Source organism: Balaenoptera acutorostrata, chromosome 12 (genome assembly GCF_949987535.1).
Source record: "Balaenoptera acutorostrata chromosome 12, mBalAcu1.1, whole genome shotgun sequence".
Taxonomy (NCBI): Eukaryota; Metazoa; Chordata; class Mammalia; order Artiodactyla; family Balaenopteridae; genus Balaenoptera; species Balaenoptera acutorostrata.
In genome coordinates, this window is record NC_080075.1 from 44031303 (window position 1) to 44055878 (window position 24576).

A 24576-nucleotide genomic window follows, 5' to 3' on the forward strand; every position below is an offset into this window, starting at 1 on the left:
CCGTTAAATGCGGTGTGACTTCCAAATGGACAATTTCTAACAAAGTTGAGCTCTTAGAATCAAAACAAACTGTTGGGGGTGCCTTCAGACATTATACGTCTGACTAGTAGCGGGGAAAGTAATGATTTTGCAAATTATGCTGGGAGGTTGCTACATCCTTAAAAGATATGCAGTATTATGTGTCATCTGATTTTGATGCGATTTCTAGAAAGAGAAAGGTAAGTTAAAAATAGAAATTCCATTTTAACACATGTTTACTCTTGCTTTTGTCTGGGGTCCAAAAACGACGTGTTCTTCCCATTCACTGCAGCAGCATGATTTTTGCATAAAATTTGAGACCATGTGCGCTGCCAAAGCACCCCTCCAAGAAGGTAAGCCCACTCTTCCCATCGATCACACACCCTTCAGACTTTTCTTACTTAAGGGCTTGTCATTTCAGTGGGGAGGAAGAGCTATCAAATACCAGCCACGTGGAGTTTTATTCCTTCATGCTGTTTGTGATAAACTTCAGGGGACATATTTAACCTTCAATGAAAAGTAAAATTTCTGGGGCCACCCCAGCCGCAGGATAATATCACTGCTCTTACAGCAGCACTGAGCTTGAAGACACCGCCAAACAGTCCAAGCATAGGATGGGCCAGTATATATCATTCCTGTGGGAGGGGGGAATTCTACAAACTACTAAACCACTTGGTGTTAGTCTACAGCTCGCGCCCACGCTGTCATTATTATGTTGTTGTTGTTATGGTTATTATTGTTCTTTGTCTTCTTAGGGACAGTTTCCTCTGGAGAGACAGAACCATTCACCTTCTGGCAGGGTAGTCATTCTTTTGGATCACAGGGTATCATTTTGCCAGCTTCTCGGAGTTGCTAAATTGCTGAGAAAACCGTGGGAGTTTGGGCTTCATGCCTGGAGGCGGCACAGCTGGGGATCGGCTCTAGGTGCTTCCCTCACCCTTCTTCCCCTGTCCCTTTGGCCTCATTCCCTACAACCTGGATAAAGAAGCAAAGTTGCCAGAACTAAGCTTTGTTTTCAAATTCACTTCAACCATTGCTTCTGAGGACCTAATAGGACCCAAGTCTGTGCTTGGGACTGCTGGAGATAAGAGATTCCAAGTTTTAAAAGAAAGTTATGTTTGAGACGCATTAAATTCAGACACACACACACACACACACACACACATTCCCCATCAGACCTTAAAGAGCATGGGGTAGAAATGTCCTCAAGCTCTCCCGTCCTTAGAAATGGGTTAGAACATCCCTAGCAAAGCCCTAGGGAAAGTGCATTTGCTGGGACATTAACCAAGATATTTGGAGATCTCTCTTTTCTGCTGGAAGTAGGAGAGCAGAGACAATGTTAACTACAAGAAAATGAGCAAAGAAGTGGGTTTTAACTTTCATGCTCTAACAGGGCCAGAGAGGGAGATTACAAGGGAAGCACACAGGCAAATGCAGAAGGCCGTGTCCTGCCTACCCAGGGAGATGAGCATCGTAGGATTTGCTGCAGAGGCCCACGGCCAGCACAATCTATTAAATAGCTCAAGTTAGTCAATGTGGAAGAAATTTTTAGACACACATGCCCAACCATATGTGCACGGCCAAGATTTAAAATAGAAAAGTGAGAGACTGTTGGATGACTGAGGATTTTTCCCTTGCCAGGAAGTCCTCCTTAAGGATTTCATAGCTTGCAAAAGAGAACTGCTTGCCAGACAAGCCAAGAAAAAGACACAGAAGATTGGGACCTGCTTCCTTAATGATGAAATGTCACAACGCGAAGAAAAGAGGCAGGCGTGATTAAGATGGCTTTGCAGAAACAAGAGAGATTTCTCGACATCTCCTCCCTAAACTGCTTTAATTCCTCACACGTCCAGGCTGGAGGCACACACACAATGGGACCTTTTGGGCAATTGCACTGGGCAATAAGGGAACCCCTGTGTCATAGAAATTCTTTGTTGCCATGAAAAATTAACCTGTATGGCCCCAATTCACAAGGGGCAAATTCCCTGTTTGTCAAGTTCTTGGAAGATCAAAGAGCTATTCCACTGGGTTTCAGTATGTGTGTGTGTGTGTGTGTGTGTGTGTGTGTGTGTGTGTGTGTGTGTGTGTGTGTGTGTCATGTACGTGGAATGAGATGAAAAAATAAGATGGATTCCATTAGCCACAAGAGAACCAGCCTTATTAATTTTCAGTCACACCAAGTGGATGTTTTTTAAGTGACATTGTATCATTGAACACCCTTCTCAGCAAGTCTGTGCCTCAGTGCCTCTCTCTGCCTCCCCTCCAGCCTCTCTTTTCCTTCCCTTCTTCTGGGCCCCCAGGAAAGAACACAGGTGGCCCACCCTTCCACAGCGCGGTATAAGAAACACTGATAGATCCCACGATGGTCAATATTTTGTTATGTCATCACTCAATACCTGGTTGGGGTACAGCGTAAAAATAAAGCTCGTCTCGTACACTTTCGAAGCTTGGACACTTCAGGGCTCTGACTGTTGAGTCATTTACTGTAATTTATGTGTTTCAGAAGAATTGCAATCATATCTTCTAGAGGTTCCAGATGCCAGGAAGCTTCCTCCTAAATTGTACCATCAATTTTCAATTTACTTAGATTTCTATAATTTTATGACTAGAGGGGGCTTTAGAATTGATTTAATCAAATTCTGTCATTTCACAGAAGAGAAAGGTGAGGCCCTGAAATGTTAAGTGAATTGTTATAGTACAAAGCTACTTGGTAGGTAAGTCAGTATGAGTTTTGCGGTCCTCCTGGTCTAGTCTTCTTAATACCACACTGAACTTCAGTACTATACTCTATAATGAACTCTTCCATGTTCCTAGGAATTATATGGATCTCTCTACCAAAAATCAGTCTTTCCATTTAAATCTTAGCCTACTAAAGCAAGGGTGATCTCCAATGACCCACAAGAAAAAAAAGAATTTCCTACCAGAAAAACAAGAGAAGATGCTCAACTGCTTATGAAAAATCAAACCTGGATAGTCTGAGTTGCATGAAACAGCATAAGCACATTACTAATTCATGCCAGGAACAGTCCTGTACTATGAAGAAAATATTAATATGATGAAAGCCTAGCCCATGAACTACCTGGAGAATATCTGTCAGCCGTAAGTGTTTCCACACAGTAACAGGAATCACCACTTCATAGGCAGTGATGTGCCTGCCTTACTCCTCCACTGGGACCCACCCAAATAATCACCTCCACCGTCATCTACAGCTAACTTTGGTGTGTCTTCTACAGGAAGCATCAACTAAGGGCCAGGAACTGATAGCCTTCATTTATAGCCCAGCTCTAAAATGGAGCTACCCACTTTCTTCCCAGAGAGAGAGGAGAATGACTTCAAGGAGTACTACTTCAGGCTAGAAGATGATGCCATGATATCTCTAGGGAAACTCATCCTGTAGTCTTCTGATCATACCATCAATATCTCTAACCCATGGGCTACGTTTTGATCTCCATCTTTCTTGTCAACCTCAATTACTTTTTCAGGATGCATCTGGGGAAGGCTTCTAAACCCCTAGCAAACTGGGGCTCTATTACTCTTGAGGAATCTCATAACCAAGCCATACAACCTGCCTTATACCCCATTTTTTTCTATTCTGCCTTTCCCAAATAGTGCAGGGCAATGAAAGAAGTAGTGCAAGGCAGGAAATTCAGAGACTTGCATTCCAGTTCTGACATCTTAACTAACTACATAGCATTGAGAGAGTCGCTTGATCTTTCTGGGCCTTGGTTTCCTCATGTGCAAAATGGAATCACTGAAGGAGATGAGCTCAAATGTTTCTGGCAGCTGTAATATTCTGGGAACTTCTTATAGCACAGAACTATGTCAGACAGAGGATGCCAGAGATGATGAAGCCCCTGGAAGATATGGCTTAAAATTCTCTTAAGTACAGTGTCTAACAAATCTTGAGCCCCCAACTAATAATCAAACTTCAAGGGAAAGAATCCCAGCACTATTTATTGCCCTGAAAGTTGCTGTGAAATACTAATGTCAAGTACTAGTGATGGTACTTGAATTACTGTATGTACTCAGGTAATTACTGCATGTAATTTGCAAATATGCAACAGCATGTACATTGTAATGACAAGGGTAACAATACAGTTGATAACAACTTAGGCTTGCATAAGATTATTTTACTTAGAGTTTCAAAGTGTTTCACAAACATTGACTCATCTATTTTCTGAATACCAATAATGCAAAGTACAGCTGGGGACAGAAAAAGGGAGGGAGTGAAGAATATATGCACACTTCAGAGATGGGCAATCCAGGCCCGGACAAAAGTACTGATTTCCCCTGGGTGACACAAAGCCAGAAACAGACCTGGGAACATGGACCCAGTTTCAGGGTGTGCAGCATGCTACTCAGAACACAAGCCTACCCCAGCTCCACTCTCCAGTTTACAGTGTGAAGTTTATGACATGGCTTTACCCAGGCACTTTAGAGTGTCAATTTCCTCTACAATTTTATAAAATATCATTCGGAAGGAGGAAGAAATTTATGCTTGCTCACTAAGAGTGCTCCTGCCTGCCCACCCTCTTGGGATAAGAGTTGGTTTCACCTGAACAGAGTTGCAAACACGACGCACACACTCAGTGCTGAGAAAGCTGTGGGGTTTGTTCTTAATTTAAAGAACGGCTCTGATTTTGGTACACATTTTAAGCATGCACTGTATAATACAAATCCACTGAATTCACTCAGACAGGAACAAGTTATGCCATCCTAATGCTGTCTAGAAACCAGATGTATAGTTACTGTTTTCTTTCTCTTTCCTTTTTTTTTCTCTTGCTGCACAAAATTAGGTCCTCCGATACCGAGATTCTAGAGGCTCATCGTCTTGCAAAATATTCAGGTGCCTCACGATGATCTACAATAATAAACCTCCAATGCTATAGCAAAACACAGATAAAAATGTGAAAATATATATGCATGTATTTATAAAATGAAATATAGATGCGGTGTGAGAGAGCGAGATCACGAACACAAAGAGGAAGCAGGTAGGGAGGCAAGAATATAGCTTCCCTTCCAATCATGTGAACTGAAAAATAGAATGGATGCTCATTAAAGTAGTTTACCAGGACTCCAATTTGTTCTGTGATTAAGAGGTACTGGTTGGATGAGGTTGGTGAGGGAGATCAATATACTTGTCTTCATTCTTAATTCTTCTTTAATGTCTCTGTCTCCACAGGGCAAATGAATCACAGATGTAGAGTCAATCTTTATCCACCAGGGGGCTGCACTTCAGGAAAAAACAAACAAACCCCCAAACCCAAAAAACAAAGATGGTTTGGACTACAGCAGATAAATCAGGTTGACCCCCAGGTCCCTCTATCCTCAAACTCCCAACGTTTGTTCAAGTGTTGTCCTGTTTCTGGCCAATAGACATACAGTTATGACACCTGGAGGACAGAGGGATTCGTGGAGAAAGTTACTCCTTGATCTTCAAATGAGATGATGGTGTAATGGACCTGACACCCCACTATGTTGTTCCTCCACATCCTCATCTTTCTCTACAACTCAAGCTAAGGGGAGTTCTTACATAAATCTCAGTGATGCCATCATCTGAAGCTCATAGTAACGAGATCCACCTTCCTCTCTCCAGGTCTCCCAGGTTCAACCTCTCTGGAAGTGAGTCTTAGCCAGGGGTGATTTTGCCCTCGAGGGCACATGTGCAATGTCAGGAGACACTTTCGATTGTCACAACTACGGGGAGGAGTACTTCTGGCATCTAGTGGATAGAGACCAGGGATGCTGCTAAACATCTTACAGTGTACAGGACAGCCCCCTACAGCAAATAATTATCCAGCTCAAAACGAGAAGCCCTGCTCTAAAGTGATAGGCAACACCTTGATGCATCCACCCAAGTGGCTGGTGACATAGCTCCCTGAACTCTGGATCCTTGACCCAGAATTACTTTAACAATCTGAAATGTAGAATTCCTCCTGCTTCACAATGTGTATGTTGCGAAGATCTAAGTATAGGGCCATGCTCTCTGTCACATCTTCTCAAAAAGAGTTGGAGGTGGGGCTTCCCTGGTGGCACAGTGGTTGAGAATCTGCCTGCCAATGCAGGGGACACGGGTTCGAGCCCTGGTCTGGGAAGAGCCCACATGCCGCGGAGCAACTAGGCCTGTGAGCCACAACTACTGAGCCTGCGCGTCTGGAGCCTGTGCTCCGCAACAAGAGAGGCCGCGATAGTGAGAGGCCCGCGCACCGCGATGAAGAGTGGCCCCCACTTGCCACAACTAGAGAAAGCCCTCACACAGAAACAAAGACCCAACACAGCCAAAAATAAATAAATAATTTAAAAAAAAAAAAAAAGAGTTGGAGGTGATTGATTCGGGGGACTGGAAAGGGGCTAGGAGGGTGGAAGGTTGATTTGTTGTTGTTGTTAGAAGCCTTCTGTGCCTATACTTTTTAAGTTATTTGTATGACAAAGGCTAAGCGTTTGTTAAAATCTGTCTCCTCTACTTCCTGGACACATAGACTACAATTCCCAGCCTCCTTTGCATTGGATGGCCATGTGACTGACTCTTAGTCAAAAAAAAAAAAATGTGAGAGGAAGTAATAGTAGCATTTCTAGCACATTTCTAGGTCCAGTCATAATAATTTATCACATGATCCTTTACCCTCTCTCTTTCCCTGACTCCTGGCCATACACCAAGTTCCCAGCAAAAGAATCCAAGGTCGAAACAGATGGTGGTTCCACCAGATCTAAGGACCCTTGGTCCCTGAAGGACCATATTGAAGACCACTTGTTAACCAGCAACACTTTCACTGGACTTTAAGTGAATCAGAAATAAAATAACCCACTGAGAGTTGGGGATTGTTACAGCTAGCATTACTCAGCCTAAATTAATACAATATGCATGTATCATTCTAATTTAAAAATTATAATTCAAACACAAATAATGAAAAGTTAGTTTAAAAAATTTTGTAGAAAGCATGTTGCTGTCAAGTTTCTGTTCTAGACTTTCTATAATGCCACTGAAGGTTCTTTTTCTAAGGTAAACTGACCTATATCACTTTCTACCTTAAAGCACTTCAGTGGTTTCCTGTTGCACTTAGTGTAATATTCTAAAATTCTTATCATGATTCACATGGCCCTTCACAATTGCAAAAGAACATAGCGTTTGAGGGAGGATAACAGGGGTGTGTTGATGAAAGGAAGAACTTTGCCTCCCATTACAGGAGTGTAGGGCCCAGATACCCCTTTCCATACTGCTAGCAGCTGGCGTGTAGGCTCAGACAATCTAACACTCCTACTCAATATTTTATATCTTAAGGAAAGCAGCCTTGAGAATGTGGCTGCAATGGCACCAAATGTCCAAGACAGCAGTGGCAATGGCATGCATTACCCACTCTGTTCCTGCAATAAGGACTCATCTGTATTGCCCCGCTGCCTAATCTCTTTTAGATCTTTCCCATTTCTGAACTTGAATTTGGTTATTAAGTTTCCCTTTGATTCTGTGAGCAATTATAAATTTCTTTTCTGCTTTAGTTAACTAATTTTAGGATTTATTGCTTGTAAGCAAAACCCTTGAGTGAGAGAACATCTGCCCTCACCTCCAGGACTATAAGTTCCATGAGGGCAGGAACTGTGTCTGTTTTCTTCAACATTATATCTCTGCCTTGCTACACAGTGTCTAGTACCCAGTGAAGCTGACTGAATATTTTTGAATGAATGAATGAAGAATATCAGGCAAAATTTACACATCAGCACTGACCCCCAACGGACCATCCTTCCACTCTAAAATCAAGATTTAATAAAGTGGGGGGTTAGTAGTACAAAGAAGGTAGGACTGAAGTGGAGGGGAACTGACACCTGAGTGATGTGAGAGAGGAAAATGACGGGGAGAAGGCAGTGCTGATTAAAGGTTGTGCGGAAGAGTTTAACTCTATTGCCTCCTGCTGGACAGTGAGAGTAGTACAATAACTACAGCTTTCACTTAACTGCTGGCAAGTATTTCTCCTTCCCAAGTTCCCCAGCATGTGACTGCTTCCCAAAATGTGAAAGCTGAGTACTGGACAGTCAGAAAGCATAGGTTCCCATCCTGAAAAGTGATCCCACCTCTCTATCTCAGCATCCTGGCTCTACCTACTTCAACTACTTGGCAGATTGGTTTCAAGAATCCAATAAATAACGTATTTTATAATGCTCTGTGTATGGAAGGATCACTATGTGCACAATTCACCTTGGGAATAGCAACAAAAATCTCAAAGGAACACTTCCACCTCTCAAGAAAGCAGTATGTCTTTCTACAAGGTAGGCTGCAAATCCAGTTTACATTGTAATAATATGTTTTCTTCCATATGTCGAAATCAGCCATTCTTGTTAGAACTGCTACCTGAGAGTGGAAATAAGTCATTTCATGGAGGTATCACTAAAAGAAAGAGGGTTTGTACAGAATCAATGAGGAAAGGAATCCAAATGAGATTTTAGAGAAGCTTTGTTTATACTTGGTGATATGGTGGAGCTGACGTCAGGTTTTCTTGGGAAACTTCATGCTCCCTTATTTTCCTCATTCAGGAGGAAGCCCATGAATTTTCTAATGAAGCATAATAATCACTGCAGACAGAAGCTACTTCTGAAATAGGAAGTACTCTGAAGTCTCATGGAAGACAACAGAGACTTTAGCCAGCATGGCAAATCCTGGTAATTCCCGTCACAGAAGGGTAGAGTAAGCACCAGGGATGCCACTTCTTGGGGACAGAGCAAGAGGCTGGCCTATACTTTGCAATTTCAGTCTCCAGGAGGATTTTGAAGCTGCCATTGCATATATCAGCACACAGACTCTCCATCTGATGGCTTATGCCTAAACAAGATTTGTTAAACTCTATCATTGAACACAAACTTAAAATTTGACTCCCTTCAAAATGTGAAAGTCCAAAGGGTAGAAAATATTTTGTGCAGGGTAATATTTAAAAAAAAAATTCACAAGAGGATGACTCTGGAAAATCTGGGTTCTAATTCTGGCTCTGTCACCAAACTAACTTGGTCAAAAAATCATAACCGGCCCAGAAGTCATTTTCGTCATCTGTAAAATGAGAGTGTTGGAATAGAATGAGTGAATTTCAAAGACTTTCTAGCAGTAGACTTCTCTCCTTTAATTCTTTAATTTGTCAACCTTTAATTCTTCTTAAATGTTCAGTAGATAAAACATGTAAGAATGGAAGAACCACTCTGCTTGGAGCACAGGGTAGAAACTGTGGACAGCAGTGGACAAGCTAAGCTCAGCACTTAACGTCCTTATTAACCCATGTTGCTGAAAACTCTGTTTTTTGACAGGTAAACAGAGCTTTTGATACTTCTGGATTTGCCTAATGAGGTTGATCTAACCTGAGGGATTTGAGCCCACTGTTTGGGGTACTCTCACAGCAGCAAGTTCAGCTTTAAGACTGAGAACTTGTTTTGTGTGCAGAGTGAGAAGGGACTGAAGGTAAATGGGGATGGAGTGAAGAGGAGAGCAAAAGAGGACAACTGGCAAGTGTGGGGAAGGCATGCTTAGTCTCGTTCACAACTGGACCTAATGTGGGCTCTGGCTGCCGCTTAAGCAATTGGTGGTTGGGAATCCTGGACGTTGAAGATGGACAAATGATGGTCCATCAGCAAGGATGTAGCAGGTGAGGGTCCCGATAACCAGCTGCGGCTGGCTGGGCTCTCTGATAAGAGACATCTCTGATATTTTCAGAGACTTTAAATCTTTGTGTGTAATGCAATGCCCACTCTAGCCCAAACTTCTGACTTTGCAGCAGGTGCTCGCTGGCTGCCGGTCAGGGGTTAAGCTAGTTTAGTTAATCCCTCACACAATGGCAGGGGTGCAGTGGGGTCAGTGTGCAGGGTCAAGACGGGGAGAACCACGGTGGGTGCAGAGACCTGCCTCTTTCCATAGTTCCCACATAAATCCCCTTCGAGCATCTCTCCCTCCAAAAGAGGAGCATACTTATCATCTTTATCAAACCATCAAAAAAGGGGGAAAAGAAGAGAAAACCCTCCCTTCCTGAAGTGTATAGTAAATTTGGGTGACCAAGATTTAAAACTATGTCCCTGGGGCTTCCCTGGTGGCACAGTGGTTGGGAGTCCACCTGCCAGTGCAGGGGACACGGGTTCGAGCCCTGGTCCGGGATGATCCCACATGCCGCGGAGCAACTAAGCCCGTGCACCATGACTACTGAGCCTGCGCTCTAGAGCCCGCGAGTCACAACTACTGAGCCTGCACGCCACAACTACTGAAGCCCGCGCACCTAGAGCCCGTGCTCCGCAACAAAGAGAAGCCACCGCAATGAGAAGCCTGCGCACGCAACGAAGAGTGGCAGCCGCTCGCCACAACTAGAGAAAGCCCGTGTGCAGCAAGGAAGACCCAACACAGCCAAAAAAATAAACAAAAAGTAAATAAAAAGTAAAAATAAAATAAAATAAAACTGTGTCCCCAGGCTCAGTTCAAATCTGGCCAAACGTGATGCTACCATTTGAAAGTTTCAACCAGCCGGAGAAAGAAGTTCTTACTTCAGAAACTCAAATGCACTGATTAAAAGTGAGTGTCACAAACACACACTCCAATATCATCAAGAGCGAGTCAGAATCCACACCCGAGTTAACAGGAAACTCGGTGGAGGAGAGTCAGAGTTGCCACTGAAACAAAAGCCCTTGCTCTGAATGCCAGCTCAGCAGGCAGCGCTGGCCTTTTCAATGGGACTCACTCTTTGATGTGTGTTTTTTAACTGCAACTTTCATGTGGTGATGGAAGAAGCTCGGAGCAAGGTGGTAGCATTATGTGAAGACCAACGCTTTCATATGCCCTTTGCCCTTCAACAGCACCAGACAGACAAAGAAGAACCACATAGCCGGGAGAAGCCTACCTGTTTTTTAAAGAATATCCTTGCGAGCAGAATCTAACAGGGTGAGAAGGAGAACACTCTTCAATGGCAGAAAAAAAATGTTTGGTGCGGCCACTTAGAGAGAGAGATTTGGCTTAAAATAAGAGTTCACTTACAGCTTCACTTGGATCATAACCCAGATTAAAATTATTTGTGTCCAATTAGTTTAAAATGCAATAGCCCCGTGTGTGGCAAGTCTTTCACACATTTATTTTCAGACCTGGAGCCCTGGGAAACTATACAGGTGTGTCTTATTTTGCATAATACATACATTCCTGGGAAGGCTGAGTGGAAGTGAAGCTTCATATAAGAGGTACACGCCCTTTTTAAAGCATGTTGCTGAAAATTCTTATTTTTTGACGGGTAAACAGAGCTTTTGATACTTCTGGGTTTGCCTAATGAGGTTGATTTAACCTGAGGGATTTGGGGTACTCTCACAGCAGCACGTTCCTACAGGGGCGCTTTCAAAGCTGTTCTGGGTCAGCTTACTCAAAAAGGTCACAAGAAGGAGCCAGAAAAGCACCTGATAGCATTGGGTAGGGACAGGAAACTAGGAATTCTTCTTAGCTACTCCATGGAAACACATATTACAGGACATTTTCTAGAACTGGGATGGGGGCTGGCTTTTCTCAGGAGCCCTGAGAGAGGGAGAAGTCTTGTGTTCACAGAACAGGATGGGATGTTATTCTGGGTAACGTTCCCACAGAGCCCACGTTCCACAGAAAGTCAAGGGTTCAGAAGGTGGTGGTCAAACGTGGTCCCCTTAGCCGGCAAGAGGGAAGCTCAGACAGAACAACGAGCCTCTCACATCCTCGGGGGGCACGGGAGCTGGACTGGGGGGGAGGTCAACTAAGTAGGAAGAAGATGAAAAAGAAGAAAAGGAAGAGCAGGAGAGGGGGAAATAAAGAAGCAGGAGTTTTCCATATATAATGGTAAAGGCTAAAGGGACACAGGACTAAATGCACGATGTTTTACAGGACTGGTTGCATATGAAATCATTAACAAAGTCCAGGATGTTATTATTAGGTGTCTGCCCACATTCCCTGCACTACACCCCGTCTCTTGAAGCTGAATGAATGTATTTTTAGAACAAATAAAAGGAAATCCTACTTTTTAGAGAAAGCAGCAAACTGAGTCACCAAGACGTGGCTAATTGAAAGTTTGAAAACTATATTTTTAATATTTTTCCATTTTTTATAATGTTCAGTAAGCCACTGCTGATACGGAGGTTTTACGAGACTTTCCAGATGTTTAGAGCACAGCTCCATCCTTCTCCTGACAATAGCCCTATGCTCTACCAGCCCCTATGATGGCATCCATCCCAGCACATTATAGCAGTTTTTACCATCCTCGCTCGTGGAGCACTAAAGCTGGCTCCGTGCACCTTCCAGGCCCCCCCACCAGCCCCACAGTGGGAGATGACTGGACATCCCCAGCTCAGTCGTGTCCTCACGCCCGGACACCAGCTACTTTTTCCTCTGGAGTGTCTTTTCCCGCCCTACAGCCTCTGGGCAGCTCTGACTTCACTTGTGATACACAGCCCAGCTCTCACCTTCCCCAAGTCACCCTCACTGATCCCTCCTTCGTAAAGGGCTCCCTCCTGTACTTCCCCAGCCCCCAGAAGTTACTCTCCCCTCGCGCCCATCTAGAGAAATCGCAGCCACCTCTTAAGTGTTCATCCCCGGCCAGTCTGAGCGCTGTGAGGGCAGGGAGTGGGCCTTAGTCCATGTTGTCCCAGCAGCGCCTGTCACAGCGCCAGGTAGACACTCACCTGCCATTGCTCAGGACGCGCTGTCACAGAGGAGCCAGCAGGTGGCCTCCACCGCATCCCTTTGTTGCCCTGTCCGAGGCACCATCTGACCCAAGCTGACATGTTTTATGGTCCAAAAGCATGGAGTCCAGCAGTATGACAGGTTTCCCCATCATTTTCATCCGTTTTACGGGCTATACTCTGAAGAAGGTAGCACTAAGTGTGAGAGAAAACCAGCCACTGCCCACATAAATGAAATGTCATGTTGGCACAAGCTTTATAGTAAGTAAAGTTCCACACCACTGGAGAGAGGGTTTCTTGTGCTTTGAGCGAGGAAAACTGGAGAGAGCTTCATTTCATGTTGAGTAGTAAGTATATAGACTTCCAGGGACTCACCAGTGCCCTGCAGGGTCCCCAAACTCATTACAAACCCACACAACGAAGCTACCAGGAAAAAGTGGATATTCTCTCTCTGTTCAATGACCATCCTCTGACTAAAGGGCACTACAATCCTCAAAGCGCTTGTGTAAGCGGAAGGTAGTCAATGCCTCGTGGACAACAGATCTTTAAACTACTGGGCACCTCTGAACAGAAGTCTCCCTCAGGCCTCTATTTTATTTTATTTTTTCATCCCCATCCTTCGTTCATGGCCTTGAGAAAGCTCTCCTTCAAGTATGCACAACGATCCTCAAGCACTTGGGATTGACTGGGCCTTTCTGGGCTAAGGGCTCAAGGGTCTAATCCTGCCCCTAGCACGGCTCCTATTCTGACATAGCGCCTCCATGGAACCCCAGGGTAGGGTGAGTACAATATCATATGTTTCTTCAGGGGACAAGGGTTGCTAACTACCCAAAAGTACACTGCCTACTCAGGACATGTTGTGCATTCTGAAAACGCGTGAGTGCTCTTCTGGCTTCGTGAAGAAGGTAAAAGCAAGAAAGTGGATTAAATGGACAAACAACATCCTACTTCAGATTTGGCTATTACATTGTCTTCAGTGAAGTGTTTCTAATGTTCTTGAAGCTTGCAAATAATGAAAAGGGTATTCCCCCATTGAAATCCGAGTAAATATGCTGTAATTGGTTTAGAGTGCCTTTAATACTAGTGTTCTCACATTTTAAAACTCTTTTCTTCCAAGTTTCAATAACATGTTCTTGAAAGATATACTCTCTAAGTAATTCTTTGTCCTCAAGAAAACACTCAAATCACTTTTCCAAACTGATGGTCTGGCATCCTTCCAGAACTGATTTAGAAGTTATGGCTCACACCCCACGTCTGAGTCTTCTAACCTTGGCACATTCCTTAGTCCCAGGAATAGGGTTGGCAGTTGGGAAGGATGGCTATAAAAAGAGAGAGCTGCTTGTATCTAGCTCTGTTTAGCAAATTTTGCTTTCATGAAAATCCTAGAGAGTCGAAAAGGCATTGCCAAGATACCTACAAGATTTCACTAACCTGTCAGACCATTCCATGTGCCGTCACACTCAAAACAATTAAAATTTGTATAGTGCTTTATAGTTTGCGAACACTTTCATATTCATTATCTTATTTGATCAATATAATAATCTGGAAAACATGCAGAGTGAATATTATTACCCCCACTTGATAGGTAAAGATACTGAGGCTCAGAGGGAGTTATGTTCAAGATTACCCAGCTAATTAATGCCTGAGCTGAGGAAGAAACTCGGTCTCTAGGCAGCCGGTTTGGTTCTCTTTCCACTGTACCATGCTGCCTCCTGAGAAGCCTTTGGCTCCAGACCATCGGTTTCCAATCTGCTTCTGATGATGGCTAGATTGCTCATAGCACCAGTCATACCAGACCAAAGAGAAGAGATCATGGTCACTGTGAGGAATACCACCTCCAAGCAGAATTCAAGTAGGCACTGGTGGACATATCAATAGAGGAAAAAGTCCCTTACCCACAGCATCTTATAACTCCAGCACGAGCACTCATTTTCACTAATGTGCAATTTCTCTCAAAGCTCTTCGGAGTTAGGGGTTTGCTTTGCCTACTGTGAGAAAGGCAACCACCAAGCTAAACTGGGCCCTCAGGCATGCACCCAGCTTTCTCAGAAGCCAATACTGTTTAGATGGAGTCCTTCCATGCACATCTCCCAGGATGGTTTTAGACAGCCTATGAGAATACTTTATTTCCTTTAAAACAAGTAACCTAGAAAATGAAATAACACATATTAGATTAAGCTCGGTCCCATTTGGCTAATTCAGAAGTTAATGGAAGGTCTCTTTTGGTCATCGGTATTGGCAGAGACACATTTAGTGAAACTCTCGTGGGAACCGCACACAGGTACAGTAGCAGCTCTTACCCATAAATTAAGACTGGCACTTAAAGGCAGCTTTTTCCTCTCTAAGAGGGTGCCATTCAGGTTTCTCTTGATAAAGGGCTTGCTTATCAAACTCCCCCCAAAATACAAAGAATAAGAGAGATGGGGCGGGCTTCCCTGGTGGCGCAGTGGTTGAGAGTCTGCCTGCCAATGCAGGGGACACGGGTTCGAGCCCTGGTCTGGGAAGATCCCACGTGCCGCGGAGCAACTGGGCCCGTGAGCCACAATTACTGAGCCTGCGTGTCTGGAGCCTGTGCTCCACAACAAGAGAGGCCGCGATAGTGAGAGGCCCGCGCACCGCGATGAAGAGTGGCCCCCACTTGCCACAACTAGAGAAAGCCCTCGCACACAAACGAAGACCCAACACAGCCATAAATAAATAAATAAATAAATAAATAAATAAATTAAAAAGCCAGTTATTTTTTAAAAAAAAAAAAAGAGAGATGGGGCAGGTGAAAGAGATAAGGAGAGAGGTGGGTGCTGGGGTATGGGGGAAGAGTGATATCTTTGAAATCAGAATGACACAGAGTAGAAAGAGAAGATGGGCCAGATCACTAACAAATACAATGGTGGTGCCCACTGTGCATGAGGCTTATGGCAACTAACAATTAATTTCACCTCTTTGAACCATGTGCAGTGCCTAGCACATGGACTGTCTATATTGGAGATTTAATACAGAACACCAATTTATAATCATTCCCTGACAAAAACGTTAACTTTAAAAACCGTATAAGCAATAAAAAATCAAGCTTGGCTATTTCATGACTTTAACCCCAGTCCTTATATTCAAGCAAATATATCCAGAATCAAATCATTCCCTGAAAACACATTCTATCTAATCATTTCTATGATCTTCTGTCCTGCCACAGAATTGATGAAGCTATTCGACCTGCCTGACACTTTTCCAGGAATGAGGCTCCTTCTGATAAAGAATAAAAAATGCAGTGACTTCCTCACCTCCTTCTCAAATGCACACTGAGCCAATGCACCATGATGAGAAGGCTATTCATATTAGGAACCATTGAATCATTTTATATCATATTTTTGTATTTATAAGTAGAGAAGATCTAGAGATTTCTTTTGTTGTATTATATTACTATTTTTCTCTATTCTTGGTATCAGAGTAATCACAAAACTAGGTAATTTTTAATACTTTTCTATATTTAGGAACTATTTTAAATTAATTGGCCTTTGAAGTTCCTAGGACTTGTTTTAGTAGTAATACTTTTAATACATTAATCACTTTTTAAAATTGTATTTAGTTACTTAGTTTCAGCTACTGCTTTAATTATTTCTAATTATTCTCAAACAATTTTGGTAATTAATATATTTTTAAAATACTTTCATTTCGCTGAGGTTTTCAAACATATTGGAGCATAACTTTTCACAGTTCTCTTATGATTTATATTGTCCCTGAATATATTCAAAAATTCATGCTCCCATTTCTAATTTTGTTTATTAAAACTGACAGGGTTTTATCAATCAGTAAAATAATTTACAAAATAATTTATTGTTACATATGTAAATATACTGAATATTAATATATAAATATAATTTTATGACACATATAAATATTATATTATTACATAAGTAAAATAAAACAGTTTTTTCTAATACCTAGAGATAATTAATCACTTTTACTATCTTACAGTTTCTGATTCATTGTTTTTATCTTTATTACTCACTTTCTCATGGTTTAGTATTTGTTTAATTTCTAGTTTTACTTTCAATTCATTTGTAATTATTTTTTCTTTACTTTACCCAAGGAAATGAAATATTGAAGACTATTACTTCACCTCTGAGTATAGCTTTGGCTGACTCTCAGAAGTTTTGATATGTTGCATTCTCATATTTATTGTTTACTGAATCATACACAGTTTTATTTTTCAAGCTGTTTGGGCCATAAGTTAGGCTCAATTGTCTGAAAATACAAAAGTAATCTTTTTTAAAACACTATATAATAGCCAGAAGAGAAAGTAAATGTTCATTCTTAATAACATTAATTCCAATAAAGAGGAGGATCCTTTTTACCCTTATCCATTACTTATTAGCATCTCAGTTTTCAGTCAAGTAGTTTTCAGTTCTGTCGACATGCACATTGATACGTTATCCTACTTTGATTCCTGGGGAGTTTGGAACTAAGTTCTAGAGTACAGAAATTAAGAAACCAAGGACTTCAAGGAGAATTTTCTATATATAATATTTTTACTAAAACTCCCAATGAAAATTAAAAAAAGGACCAACAATTTTCACATATTCTTACAATAAAGAAGGGGAAGGTTGTTTTAAATAGAGGAATGTAGAGAGGAGCAACAGAAAAAAAGGAAAAATGAAATGAAGGTCTCTTTCCCATGTGGGCGTTTATGCCCAAGTGACACAACATAGCTTCAAAATGGGTTCTTAAGATATATGTGAACTGCTATGTGTTTTTCTTTGTTATTTTCTGCCTTCCTCCGTCCTTTCTTTCACTTCCTTTTCTTCCCTCCATCCCTCCCTCCCTTCTTCAATAATGCTCACAAACCACTGTCAGTGAGGAGGGCTGACATCCTTCATTGGATTTGGGGTCTGATTTATGTAAAAGAATCAGCTGTGTCCACCTACTTCCCACTCACAATCTGTCACTATTCTAGTCATCAAAAATAGTCTCCCCATCAATCCCTATATGGAATGGAATCTCTCCTTTTCTCAGCATAAATTCCCTGTTCTAACAGCATAGTCACAATCTAACTAGGAAGCAGGTTATCTCCCTCCCACCCCACTTGACAATGATTGTTATAAAATATTGAAAGTAGTATAAAACATTGAAACTGCTTTAAAAATCTTGGACGGAACATTAAACAATAAGTTAGTGAAAGGAAATGGTTTAATTGCAACATGCCAGGGAGTCAAACGCCTCTTAGGCACAAAACTAGCTGTTGAGGAACAGAACTCCAGTAAAAGCAAAGCTGAGGGTTGGCTGACAAGCAGGAAGCTGATCCTACCGCCTCTTCAACCCCAGAACTCTACCACTGGCCAGCACCTCACAGGGCAGCCTTGTAAATAATGAACTCCATTTTACAAATGAAGACTATAAGTATTAAACAGATAAAATGACTTTCCCAAAAGTCAGAGCTGTCATTTGTGTCCAGGTCTTCAGATCACAAACAGCCCTACTACATCTCAGGTATACCTGTTCCACCAGAAAAGATCTATTTCCTGACCCCTTGTGCAAATGCACTTCTCTGTGTCTAGACCTCTGGTCTAACTGCTGCAGACTCTGGAATGTTCTCTATCCCCACTTCGTGCCAAGTGCCTAAATTCCACGCATTCTTCAGGGAGGGGGCGTCTCATCTCTGCCACATGTCTTTCCATATGACTTCAGCCTCCTCTACTCTCCCCTCACTGTGGTGCTGACCCGGCAATGAACCACACTTTGGCTTATGATTGTAAGTGGCTTGAGGGCAGGTGCTGCCGGGTTCCTGCAGGGTGGATACAGTGGATACAGTGCAGCAGTGATATACCAAAAATCCCAGAAGATTTTAGTTACTGAAAAGCAACATATGAGGAAAAAAGAGAACACTAAAAATGAGAGAAACCAAGAAGAAGCCAGTCAACTACAATCTGTCAACTAAGACAGCCCATCAGGTAGGAACACCTAGGAAACTGTTCAGGGGCAAATATTGCAAGACACTGTCTTCCCTTAAGAATTCACTTCCAATAAATCACTCTTTATCTAAAATTCTAATACTTAGCATTGTATCTTTATCCCACACAAATGCATTGTCTAATGTCAACAAAAACATTCCTAAATGATTATTCTCAGTATCTAGTACTTTCCCACTAGTTAGGAGGATTTTGAGGATTTAACCTGAAAAATTTATTAGGATGTGAAACTTTCAGATGCTTTTTTTTCATTGTACTCCAAATTTTCCAATTTTATGTGCATATTTTAATCAATATTTTAATACTTACATAATGTTTGAGAGGCTGCATCATTTTTTTGATTTTCTCCCAGAGAACAATGACAGTCTTTCTTGTACTTTTAAAGTATCCACAATAACATTGGTTATATGGGCTATGGGGTTTATTTCCTTTCTCATTAAATAAAAGAGAAAAAATTTCCCCAGTTTTCTAAAATTTATAATTGCCACATACGCACAACCAAATATGTCCAAAATTTATACAACACTAAGAGATCCTGTCCTGTGTTTACTTGCCCAAACTACCTCAACCATTATTCTATTGTGATGTGAACCATATTTATTTTGGGAGATTTCTGACATCTTTGTAATGTGTATTGTTCTTCTTCCATATCTGTGCCTGGTTAGTAGGCAGGGAATCTAAATTCCCTAGGAAGCATATTATCTGAAACTTACTATCTGTATATGCCACAATGTTTAATTTTTTTCTAAGTTTTCCCTCATCCTCTTTGTCGATACCTATTTTTAAAAGTCATTATTGCCTTCCAGCTGTCCAAATTTTCTTCTCGTTTTTCTCTTAAAAACTGACTTAAAGCAGGAGGTCAATATCTCAGCCATCATTAATTTCACGCCCTCCTCTTCTCATTTATTCACTGGTCTTTTTTCTCCTGAAGATCCCTTTTTCTTCCTTGATACATTTATAAAAGACCTCCTTACTCCATCTAACCTCTTTTACTAGCAATATCTCATTTCCCACTTTTGTGCTCCTTATCTTTTCTTTGCTAACTTTAAGTTGTTCTGTCTATTTTTATATAGTTCCTGCCTTCTCCACTCCCAGGGCAATTGTCCTGTTATACACGGATCTTGAGCAGCCATTGGGGATGACAGACTGCATTTTTACTAGAATTCTAGAGGCAGAGGGGCCCTGCAGCCCCCATGCTCTGCCCAGTTCTTTCACTGCCACAGAGTAACGGAGGCTTTTGCACTTTAATGATATTGTCTTGGGCTACTTCACACCTATCTCCAATTATGAATCTTAATATTCTCATTGTATCATACATATTAGATTTCCTCCCAATGTGTTTTTCAACTAGGAATAGTACCTTGTAGGGTTGTTATCAATGATCACATTTCTAAACAGTCAGCGGAGAGAATGAAAATGATTTACTCTATTAGGGTGAGGTCATTTGCATACTGTTAAGTGATTTGAATGCTGGCAGATCCTACAATTGTGTTTCAGTGGCTTCTCCTCATTTCTCCCTTCCTAACAAGGTGTAGCTTATTTTGCTCACTATAAAATTGTCCTTTATTTTTCTCTCTCACGCCATCCTCTTCCACTGGAGAATAACACCCACTAACACAAGCATGACATTGCAAGGTAGTCTCTATCTTCTGAGCTAATGTTCTCTTTGGCATAATTCATCATCCCCTCTGATTTTTCAGGGATGGTGACAATGGTGACTCCCCTAATATCTGAATGAAGTCCTTCATAAATATTTTGCTGAGTGATTGATATCTCCTGTAGTTATTTTTTTTTACACCTCTTCCCCTCAGTATATAACAGATGGGATTCCATCATCAGAAGCAGATGTTGTGGAAAAAGTACCAGGAGCCCAGAAGCCCTTGTTCCAGCCTCAGCTCCCCCATTAACTACCTCTGCCATCTCCACAAGTCACTTCACCTCTCTGGGCCTCCATTTCCATGTCTGTAAATCGAAGATGAAAATGTCTTCTTCAGAGGCATACTAAGGTGATCAGGAAAGATATATTTACAAAAATGTTTCCTAATATAAAGTAGTTTGACACTTGGAATTTTGATAACTCTTAGCTAAATCATGTAGGCTTTTCAAAATCAGATGAAATATAAAGTATTTGTTTCACCCATCCCCCTTATTAGCTTTTCATACTAATAAATAAACACACTTCTAGGAAAGTCAGTTACATTTTGAGAAATTCCGAATGACAAATTGTCAGCTACTGAACAAAAGGATCATTTTAACCACTCCCACCTCCATCCTCCTCCATGTCTCATTAGCAAACATATTCTCCACCTTAATTTATGTAACTTATGAGGGACCCTGAAGGGAGAGGCAGGGCTCTAGTTTGATTTTTTGACTGAGCCTCATTCATTGAAGTAAGGTGTCAGGGCTGCCTGAGGATCTGGAAAGCATTTTGGAAGTAAGAAGCAGACAAATGTAAATCTTTTAAACCCTTGTGATATGCAAACTCTCCTCAGTTCAACATATAAATATAAACACTAAATCAAATCAGATGCTTATACATTTTTTAATCCCATCATAAAACATTTTGTTTTGACAGCTTGGTAATGTAAAGTAAAAACACCGACAGCCAAAAGAATCAGCATCTTTGCCTGCCTACTACCTGAAAGTCTTTCCTGTATATAAATAGAAAAAAAAAAAAAGTATGTTTATGTAAAGGGAAACACTGATTTACTAGAACTGATTGCTTCATAGTCTAATTACTTTTCAACTGGCTGTTCCAAATTAAGATGTCATTGATGGCTTTTGGTGATATATTTCATTTTAAGCAAATTTATTCTATAATAGAGTACATCATAATGGAAAGCAGAGTTCCTACTCTTCCCTCCTCTTTGTAGCCTGATATCTTGACAAGTAAATTAAATTTAGCAGTTAAAATGCTTCCATTAGTAATTTTATTAAGTTAATTAAAGAATCTCTCTTTCTGAATTTTAACTACCTTCCTTTCAGAACAATGGCGATTTCTTTTTTTCTTTTCTAATTTCATGTATTTAGGGACTGTGATATATTCTTGGACCAAGCAACCACTCTATCAGTACATTTCTGTGGGCAAGATGCTACCAAGCAAATCAAGTAAAAAGAAAAAAAAGAACTCCAAAGTCTGAGAGAGAGGATCTGTTTCATATCACAGAAAGGGTTTTAATACCTTTGAAAGCAGGAGGAAGAGGAGGAGGGGGAGAGAAACAGAAAGAGGAAAATATACTTTTTAAGTTATCTATGTTCTTGGGAAAAAACAGAACTGCTAACTAGTGTCTCCATACATACAGGGTAAATCATAAATAGTTGGGGTAGAACTTAGTTCATAGACAGAAATAGAAAAATTCCAACTCTTTTATTCTTACTTAGTAAGTGTACAAGTATTACTAAACAAGATACTGCAATTGGTGAAGCACAAGTTAAATGAAATCTTGGGCCCTCTCCAGGGAGCGGTATTTTGAAAGAACCCAAATATTTCTAAGAGATTTAGGGCGAAAAGAGTTGTTTTATTGACCACTGCCTGCTTCTTGTGGCTGGTGTTCTTAAACTCAAGAATTACAGAAATTATTTTTGGAACTGGAAGGGAGCATAGAGAACATGTTATCTTACCCTCCTATGTTAAAGATAAGGAAACGGAGGGCCAGGAGTTAGTAATACCACCACCACCAATAATAATAATAGCAGCTCTAACAAAGGTGACTAATTATTTATTGAACTCATCACTGTGAAGCATCACCTACATTATCTCATTAAAAAGCCCCAGAGAATCCTTTGAATGCCCCAACATTATAGATATGAGAAATAGTGCATAACAAAGATTAACTTGTGCAAAATCTATGTGACTCCAAAGTCCCTTGCCTATAACTACTACACATCATTACCTTAGATGAATGACTTGGGGTCATGCAACTAGTTAGTGCTTTCCCCAGGGTTAAAGTTCAGGACACCTGCTTCCCAGCTCTGCTCTTTACAAACTAGGCCATATAAGGAGGACTGGAAATCCAGTGGTTGTGCTGAGGCATGGGCATTGAGAAGACAGGATGATTTACTTTAAAAGGAATCCCATTGCCAAGGTGCCTGAGAGAATATTTGCGTTATGGGTGAAACCTTACCAATGTCTGCATTCATGTGTTCAGACCCAAAGTGACATTTCATCTAAAATTTGGGATCCCACCTTTTACTCACTCATTGATGAAATGGAGATCCAAGAATACCGTCATGGCAATTACTATCAATACCTCCCAACTTCTCTCATTTTCTAACACCCTCCCCATCCCCTTGAACAGCCCACTCTGGGAGTTCGCATGCTCACTGTTCAACCCCCATCATCCTTCTCCAAGTCACTCCACCACCCGGCCAAATCCTCATGGTCAATCCTTGCTGAGTATAGTCTTTCACAGTCACACCTCAGATACCACCCCACCAACTTCTGCTCTTTTTCTCTGGGGGACTGAATGCCTTTCATAGCTATGTTCCAAGCTGACTGCTTTTCTCATGAGAATCGGTCACCATGGCTTTTTTTCTTTCTATTCTTTCCCCATTCTTCAGATTCTGTTTCCAAAACAAAGTCCAAGAAAGGAATATGGCAAATCACAGATGCTTCCTGACAGAGCAGAATAGATGTGATAGGCCAGAAGACAGAAAAGACTGAGACTGCTTCATTCATATATGTTTTCCCTCCCTCCTTTTTCACACCAGGAAAAGCTAAAATGCAGATGTCTACCCCAGATGATCTTTCTGTATTCGGAGGGCCCAACCCCTCTTCTTCCTGCCTCCTCCCTCTCTCCCTCTTCCTTCCTTCTTTTCCTTCCTTTCTTTCTTTCCTTCTTTCTTTCCCAACATCTAGATTAAACAGGGATTAAGAGCTTTAGCACCGTTTGCCCCTGATTTGATCCCGTGTCATCCCGGATATAGGTTTTCAAGATGGCACTCCATGGTTTCTGAAGCACAAGAAATTGGCAAATGTTCCTGGAAGTGTTTTTGTGGAGGATGTTTCCTTTATTAAGCATGCCCCTCCCCCCAAATGATGTCTTTAGAAAGAATCTAGCATTCTGCAATATTTCTATGATTAATAGCTAGACAGACAGACCCAGAGGAAGAAGAGACTGGGTCATCCATTGTTTTTCTAATTAGAAATGGTACTCCCTGCCCTGACCTTTAGCTGAGGAAGAACACTACCTTTAGCCTGGAAGCATATTTTCTATTTACCTGACCACATAGCAAACATGTTTTCATTAGAAATTTACCTCTTACCTCCTTCATATCCTGCCAGTCACATTGCATCTATTCTTTGGTGAGGACCCTTTTCAATTATTTTGAGGATCTTCTTCTTTTTTATGTGGAGCTTCAGTCCAGTAGTGAAATCTGTTTCATATTTGTAATCAGTTTTCAGGTCTGGAAGGAGCCCAAATCGGTAAGTTCCTGGGAGTAAAAAAGAAGAAAAACAAAACAAAACAGAATTTAATTATGCAACCTGAGCGTATAGAAGATGAGAGAAGATAACTCAAAGGGGAAAGACCTGAAAAATCAACATTACGTCCTCTCCTCCAACCCGAGTCATTCTGGCCCGCCTTTCAACCTGGGCAGTGATCAATTCCATGTATAGAACCACAAAAGAGCCATTGGGATTGTGAAATGATGTGGCAAAATTCCTATTACTTGTCACGTGAAAAGAAGAATGTGCGATTTTAAAATAAAATACCAGAGAAAGACGTAACAAGTTTGATGTAGTCAATGTAGCTGGCCACAGTTGTGAAAGATTCGATAAGCTTCTTCTTACTTGTCCTTCACCCTGGAGGCTTCTGAAGAGGCCTGAATATCCGGCTTACAATGAGTGATGCTACTTGAAATGAAAAGCAAGGAGATTGCAAATCACTCTTCTGCACAGGCATGGAATAAGCAATGGCATGGCTGATGCACAGATTCAGGTATTTAAGTGGGTATG

The 24576-nt window shown here is 41.4% G+C and overlaps 1 long non-coding RNA gene across 1 annotated transcript in view; it reads right to left on the bottom strand.

The window, feature by feature from the left end:
* LOC130709418 (uncharacterized) overlaps positions 1 to 24026 on the bottom strand; it is a 147929-nt gene extending 123903 nt beyond the window's left edge. Inside the window, exon 1 of the long non-coding RNA XR_009009961.1 lies at positions 23886 to 24026. This is a non-coding gene — a long non-coding RNA (uncharacterized LOC130709418). The remainder of the gene's footprint in view (positions 1 to 23885) is intronic.
* Between the last annotated feature and the right edge of the window lie 550 nt (positions 24027 to 24576).